The following is an 8742-nucleotide window of genomic DNA, read 5'->3' on the forward strand; positions in this document are numbered from 1 at the left end:
AACACAGAGAAAAACAGGATTGATGTGTGTGTGTGTGTGTGTGTGTGTGTGTGTGTGTGTGTGTGTGTGTTGGAGGATGGTGGGGAGGGAGGAGATTTACTAGTAAGTAGAGAATACCCCAGATCCCTGTGACATTGATAAATGACTGGCACTGAGAAAATATAATCATGTGCTATTTTAGGGAGCATATAAGCCAAACTCAGTGAGTTATAGAAACAAATAAATAAAAAGCCAATTTCCTAATGGCTGAAGAAAATGGGATATAAATCTGAAGGAAGGAAAGATAATTACCTTATTTTTATGTTTTATTTGCTGTCTCTTGGCATACTGATTTTCTTTGGTTAACAAACAAGGTTTCTATGTGATCAAAATAAAGAGGTGTTTTGGTTTTTTTTTTAACTTTCTGTGAAAAATGCTTTATCTCTAGGATGTTTCTCCCACCAGAAATCTGATTGGTCACACTTACTTAGTTACAGCTGTCGGCTTCAGGAAATGTCAAGGAGAATAAAAAATGTGGGTTCATTTTCTGGAGAAGAGAGAACAGGAATGTGTGAGAAGGAACAAAGGAATCTACTCTTTCTAATTTACTCAAACCCCTAGCAGGTGTTCTCAGTTCAGCCTGAACTGAGGCTACAGTCATAGCCAGTTGTGTAAGGATGTACAATGAGAATTACCCTGATGCTTAATCATTGAGTCTCCTATTCATATCATCCAAACTCAATCCTCATACTCAGAGTCTATCTTCATGGTGCTGAAACACTGACACATAAAGAAAAATCTAGTTCACCACAACTGTGACTCTTTTTCTATGTTAGTGATTCCCCAATACCTCTCCAGAATTAGTTGTATCAGACCCATGTTAGATAGGTATTAAAATGCAGAATTTGAGCCCTATTTCAAACACCCTTAATCAAAGTCACCTGGTATGTGGCCCAGGAATATGCAATATGCATTTTATTAATCAGGTAGTGCTGATAAGCAATAGAGTTAACAACTCTTGTCAACATAACACTAAATGAGCAATATGATTGATTTTCTAATAATTTTTGAACCATTCATTGCTTTAAAGCCACATATAAAGTCAAAAAGCCAATTTTCCAGATGTTTATATTATCTCAAAGATTGCCATCCTAAAAAATGCCATGTAGTGAAGTGGAAAGAGAACAGGATCTGGTTTGAGAAGTGGGACTCTTGCTTTGCTATTAACACTGTGACTTTTAGCCAAAATCAACTAAATATGAAGCTACTGATATTTTCATTTTTGACCCACAAAAATGGCAATTTTTATGGTTTCTTTTTAATGATTTAACTCTCTGAACAGTTTCCTGTGTTATGAATGGGATTATCTTATCAGAAGGCTCTATTTAATGTTAAATGTGCTTTTATAAAAAAATTCCACTCTAGAACTATAATGTGAGCTGTTCCTTTATCTTTTTTGGAGACCACACTACTAGTAAATGTTAGTCTTTATATTTGGACATTATACAAATATAAAGGTCTGCATCAATTGTACAAATAATGGTCTGCATTAATTTTCATTGTATATACACATAAAACCTGCTCCACACATTGGAAAATTTAATGATGACTGTAAATCTATGCTATCATATGAAAGTTCTCAAAAAGAACTATGGCTTCTTATATGCCTTGTCTAGAATGACTTCTTGGAGTTGTTACTTTTCTACATGTCCTTATGCCATTCCTTCAGTCCTGACTCCCTCCATTTTCTTGATCTAGAAGGCCACAGAGCAAGATGCTTCATTATGTCACTGTTCCTCATTGTCAGCTGCATCCAAGGAAGAGATGTTCAATTCCAGATAGAACTCTTCAATATTGGCATGCTGGTCAAATTCAAGGACCTCAGAATGGTGATTCCAACCACATACTTAAACTAAAAGGAGATTTATTGGCATAAGTTACCGAATTACTGCCAGTAATAATTGAGCTGTCACTGGTATGAAGTGGTGTTGTTTGAAAGAAGTTGGAGAGGTTCTGATCTCCAAAAATGTGAAGATTATAATTTGTCCAAGAAAAAACTGCTGGACAAGTTATCAATGCCAAGAAAACCCTTAGGAAATGATTCAGGCAGAGATGAACCGTAGGTACTGTGACAGGGAATTACTAGTAGTGACTTGGGGAGAGCCAAAATTAGTTTACCAAGAATAAGTTGAAGGCTTTATAAATTGAATTATCTTTTTCCTGGGTAACTTTATTTGACTTATAATTTAAGGCACTTAATAGTGTCTCTCATAATGTTCTTCTAAAATGTTGGGAAAACATGTGTCTAAATGGGTGGAATTAGAACCAATTGAGAACGCTAATGAATGTTATTCAGGGAAATCCTAAGTGCTTTCTGTGCATTGATGTACTAGAGCAGCCGTAGGCAAACTACGGCCCGCGGGCCGGATCCGGCCCGTTTGAAATGAATAAAACTAAAAAAAAAAAAAAAAAAAGACCGTACCCTTTTATGTAATGATGTTTACTTTGAATTTATATTAGTTCACACAAACACTCCATCCATGCTTTTGTTCCGGCCCTCCGGTCCAGTTTAAGAACCCATTGTGGTCCTCGAGTCAAAAAGTTTGCCCACCCCTGTACTAGAGCCATGCTGGCTCTTGAGAGACTTTTGTACACATTTCTTCCTAATTCCTCATTCAGTGATATCACATTGGTAGGTTAACATTGTCATGGAACAATCATTCATGCCAAGGAAATTGGTCAACAGTACAAATCTGGACATTATTTTCCTCTAGAATATCAGTTGTTAAACATTCACCAGCACACCATTGGACCTATCACTCCCTCCACATCACCCCCCCCCCCACTCAGTTTCAATTCAGTCACTCAACAAAACTATGTCATTGTGTTAGAGTTTGGAGATAAAAGGGTGTCACCTGCCCTTATGCTGAGGCAACTCAAGGTCTAGTATGAGAAAAAGACATGGCCTGCAATGCCCTACATATTCTACTCCCTTGATTTCTTCTTTCCTTTTATCTCATACCAGTTTCTTTATTCATATACTATGTTCTTGGTCACACAAGTCTTTCTGCTATTCCTTAAACACTCCAATCTCATTACTGCCTCAAGCTTTTGAATCTGCTGTTCTCTCTGCCAGGATTGCACATCGTTTTTCTTTTGTAACTGCATCCAACTATAGAGTTTATTATGAGAAGTGGTATTTGTTGGTGATAGTTTTTTTTATTGATAAACATATTACATATATGTCCTTATCTCCCCATTGTCCCCCCATTCCCCCACTCATGTCCTCACCTCCCTGTTGTCTGTGTCCATTGGTTAGGCTTATATGCATGCATACAAGTCCTTTGGTTGATCTCTCTCCCTTACCCCCACCCTCCCCTACCTTCCCTCTGAGGTTTGAGGGTCTGATTGATGCTTCTCTGTCTCAGAATCTACTTTTGTTCATCAGTTTATGTTGTTCATTATATTCCACAAATGAGTGAGATCATGTGATATTTATCTTTCTCTGACTAGCTTATTTCGCTTAGCATAATGCTCTCCAGTTCCATACATGCTATTGCAAATGCTAAGAATTCCTTCTTTTTTACAGCAGTGTAATATTCCATTGTGTAGATGTACCACAGTTTTTTAATCCACTCATCTGCTGATGGGCACTTAGGCTGTTTCCAAATCTTAGCTATTGTAAACTGTGCTGCTATGAACAAAGGGGTGCATATATACTTTCTGTTTGGTGTTTCTAGTTTCTTGGGATATGTTCCTAGGAGAGGGATTACTGGGTCAAATGTGAGTTCCATTCTTAGTTTTTTGAGGAAACTACATACTGTTCTCCACAGTGGCTGCACCAGTCTGCATTCCCACCAGCAGTGCACAAGGGTTCCTTTTTCCTTTGCATCCTCTCCAACACTTGTCATGTGTTGATTTGTTGATGATAGCCATTCTGACAGGTGTGAGGTGGTACCACATTGTTTTGATTTGCATCTCTCAGATGATTAGTGACTTTGAGCATGTTTTCATAAGCCTCTTGGCCTTCCTTATGTCCTCTTTCGAAAAGTATTTCACAGACCTAGAACAATTCTCCAAAAATTCATCTGGAATAAAAAAAGACCCAGAATAGCTGCAGCAATCCTGAGAAAGAAGAACAAAGTAGGAGGGATCTCAATACCAGATATCAAGTTGTATTACAAAGCCACTGTTCTCAAAACTGCCTGGTACTGGCACAAGAACAGACATATAGACCAATGGAATAGAATAGAGAACCCAGAAATCGACCCTAATAACTATGCTCAATTAATATTTGACAAAGGAGGCAAGAACATACAATGGAGCAAGAAAGTCTCTTCAATAAATGGTGTTGGGAAAATTGAACAGATATATGCAATAAATATATATAAATAGATCACCAACTTACACCATACAAAAATAAACTCAAAATGGATAAAGGACTTAAATGTAAGATGGGAAACCATAAAAATATCAGAGGAGTCCACAGGCAGCAAAATCTCAGACATATGCCGAAGCAATTTCTTCACCGATACAGCTCCTAGGGCAATGGAAACTAAGAAGAAAATAAACAAATGGGACTACATCAAAATAAAAAGCTTCTGTACAGCAGAAGAAACCATCAACAAAACAACAAGAAAGCCCACTGCATAGGAGGACATATTTGCCAATGTTATTCTGATAAGGGTTTAATCTCCAACATTTACAGGGAAATCATACAACTTAACAAAAGGAAGATAAACAACCCAATCAAAAAATGGGCAACGGACCTAAATAGGATTGCGCTTCTTCCAGAACTTTGCCTCCTTGTTTTTTTTCTAGATTCAAATACCACTTCCAAAGAAAAGCCTTCCCTGACTACCTCCAGTCTAAAGTAACTAACTCATACTGCCTCTCGGTCATTCTGTTTTCACAAAACTCAGGATCTGTTTTAAAAATTTTTAAATAAACTGTTAATTTTGCAATGCTTTTAGATTTACAGAAAATTTGCAATGATAGTTCAGAGTTCCTATTATATATCCCAGTTTCCCATATTGTTAACATCTTATGTTACTATGATGTATTTCTTACAACTGAAAAACCAACATTATTATATTACTGTTAACTCAATTTCACATTGTATTTGGATTTCACTAGTTTTTACTTAATGTTCTTTTCTGCTCCATGATCACTGCCAGGACACTGAATTATGTTTAGTCATTATGTTTCCTTAGCCTCCTCATGTCTTTGATAGTTTCTCAGGTTTTCCTTATTTTCTATGAACTTGACAGTTTTGAGAAGTACTGGTGAGGTATTTTGTAGAGAGTCTCACAATTAAGGTTTTTTCTGATGTTTCTCTTATGGTTGTACTGAGGTTATGCGTTTTAGGGAGGAGGAACATAGAAGTGATGGTCATTCCCATTAGAATAGATCAAGGGTATTACATGCTATCAACATGACTTATCACAGATGACAATAACCTTGATCAGCTGGCTGAGACAGTGTTTATCAGGTTTCTCCACTGTTAATTTACTTTGCTCTCCCCCACACCTTCCTTTACAGTTCCCCCTGAAAGAAAGTAATTAAACACAGTCCACACTGAAGGGATGGGGAGATAAGGTCCAGTTCCTTGAGTGGGGAGTATCTACATAAATTACTTTTCTGTACCAGAGATTTGTCCCCTCTTTCCATTTATTTATTCCATCATTTATTTATATTAAACATTCTCCAACACACCACTGGGTCTGCGTTTCTGTGTGAACTCATGGATGTTTAGTATTTTGGGTTATAATCAATTACTATGTTATTTTTTGTTGTTGCTTACATTGTTCCAGATTGACTCCAAAGTCTCTTTTATATGCCTTCATCTTTTTTGTTGTTTGAACATTTCCTTACTTTCTGGTAGTAAAAGATGCTCCATACTCATATTGTGTATTCTATGCCCTAACATTTCTTCAAGAATACCCAGTTCCTTTAATTGGAGAATGGTATTAGAAATCATGATCTGGGCACTGACTGTGTTTGTTACTCTTACTTGCTTATAAACCCTGTCAGTAAACAGAGCTAGAAAATATATGTATGCATATGAAGAGTTTATTCTACCTCCTTGCTTATCTATAAACTCCTACTTCAACAGTGAGAAATCTGATTCCTACCATCTGCCATCCATTTACTTGTTTATTCAATCTCAGTATACATGGGTAGCAACTTCAGAATTGTTAACCTGTCCTTTCATGAGAAACAACTTTACCCAAACTATATTACAGTGTTTATATTCCGTTCATCTTGTCTTAAGTCTTACACTTTCCAATCAAAAGACCATTTTCCAAGGTCAAAACCCAGTTTTAAAACATCGTAATGCTTTCTGGAATAGCCATGTTTATTTATATATTGTTTGTTTTCCAAGATAGAATACAAACTTCAGAAGAGCAGACAAATTTGATCTCTCCATCCTGCAGAACATTCTAACCTCAGCCAGCACATCAAAAATAATGCCAAGCATAGTTAATATTTATATCATACAAGGGTAAAGTCATCACAATAAAACATTTTTAACATTTGATTCCACTCCCTTGGCCAAGTGTAATTAGTTCCTGGGTGAACAATAGATTCCTTGAACACATAGGGAAATGATAAATAAAATGCCAATGAATTAAATTTGTACTGACAAATAAGACTGCCAACAGACATGAATACTCATAGCAAACGATCTGCTTCTTCTTTCTCTATAGAAAAGTAATATATAAATCATATTTACTGACAAAAATCAAATAAAGGTAAGGCTAGTCACTGAGTGACTGGAGCTGTGGGGCAGAACCCTGGGGCCTCGGTCACCTGATCCTCTATAAAACTCAACAATTCAAATAGGTTATTGAAGGAAGCCTGACCCTTCAAGTGCTGTGCTCTGCCCTCTTTCACCTCTCCTCAGAGAGAGTGAGTATCCATTTATTACTGTGGATCCATATTACAGTGTCACAGAATAAGTTTATACCCTTACATTGTTACTGATAAGATCTATGACCCTGAACTATTGTTAAATACTTAGTAGCTGCAATCTAGACAATTACTGGATGACCTAATTTTATGCTCACCACTATTCATCATTTATTACCAGTCCAATTGATACAAAAGTAGTAATTCGTTAGTGTTGTTTTAATGACATGTGGTACATATACTTTTACAGATATTTTAAAATTAATTCTTAGATTGGCATAATAGAAGATCTGATGCCTAGATCACATTATACTGCCTCCATCCCTTATTTCACACACCCTAAAATGTTTTCCCACTAGTGTTCTTGAAACATAGTCTAAGAAACAACCTTTTTAAACTGTGTGGTGCTGTTGCAGGGATAAACAAATCTGTGAAATTAAAAGAGAGAAAAAAATTTTTTGATGACATTGACATTTCAAATTGGGTGTCAGGATTAGGGGTTAAAATAAAGGGGTGTTTTTCATCTTTTATATATCTTCCTATTGCTTGGTTATTTTTAGTAAAACTAGTTTTGTTTGTTTAACTTAAACTGTAAGATAGTAACAAAAAAAGAAAAAAAATGTTCTAGAACTTGCCTGGGTAGTAATTGAAAAGATGTTTATTTATAAAACATAATAACCTAATTTTATGATCTTGCTCTGGAAGAAAAATAATACTATTTCATTTTTATACTAAAAATAATTATGCTCCTGTGCAATTGTTTTGTGTAATGTTATGATCCCTGTAAACTATGTAATTGTTTAATTTTCACATTTTACTTTGGATTTTAAAATACTTAGAGCCAAATTTGTCCCACATTTTAAATTTATGCTTCCTTTTCAAAAGAATATATTGTTTTAAGCTTCCTCAAAACTGTTCTGAACCAATATTGGACATAAGTATATAACTTAAATAAAGATGATTGTGCACAGATATCCCCATATCTCCATGACAAGAATATAGCTGCCAAGTTGTCTAGAATACTCATGGCACATGGTGAAGTCACACTATCTCTTAGACCAGGGGTCCTCAAACTACGGCCCGCTGGCCACATGCGGCCCGCCGAAAACATTCGGCCCGCCGGGTGTTTTTGCTGCCGCTGCCTGTTGCTTAGCAGCCAACTTGTGCCGGACCCGCAGTGCGTATGTGTGGAATGTGCGCCGCACTCTCTGACTCCCCTCCTTCTCTCTGTCTCTCAACTCCTCCTCTTAGTCTCGGGTCTGATTGGACGAGTCACGAGCTTGCCTGTGCAGAGCCTGTTGCTGCCTGAGGACCAAGGTAAGAACAAGTTAGGATTTATTTTTTTTTGAAGTTAGGAGGTCTATTTTTTTATTTTTATTTTGCAGTTAGTAGGGCCTTTTTTTTGAAGTTAGGAGAGCCTTTTATTTTTTTTTTGAAGTTTTGTTTTTTTACTTCAAAATAAGATATGTGCAGTGTGCATAGGAATCTGTTCATAGTTTTTTTTTAAACTATAGTCCGGCCCTCCAACGGTCTGAGGGACAGTGAACTGGCCCCCTGTTTAAAAAGTTTGAGGACCCCTGTCTTAGACAGTGCTGGAAACAAACAGAACAATTCTTACACTTTAGCTCAACATTGCATATATTATATGCAAATCACTGCATTTCATATTAAGGCTATATTATAAATAGTATGTCACCATTACTTGCAATCAAATGTTTTCTTACATGACTTGCATTTCATGTTTGTGATAGAGACTTGAGAATTACTGTAACCCCTGGAATTTGTGAGGGTAGCATTACAACCTTAAGAATGTTCTAACAAGCCACTTCTTAGGATCATTATTCTGCAAAT

The sequence above is a fragment of the Myotis lucifugus genome, unplaced genomic scaffold, assembly GCF_000147115.1.
Source record: "Myotis lucifugus unplaced genomic scaffold, Myoluc2.0 scaffold_192, whole genome shotgun sequence".
NCBI classification, from domain to species: Eukaryota; Metazoa; Chordata; class Mammalia; order Chiroptera; family Vespertilionidae; genus Myotis; species Myotis lucifugus.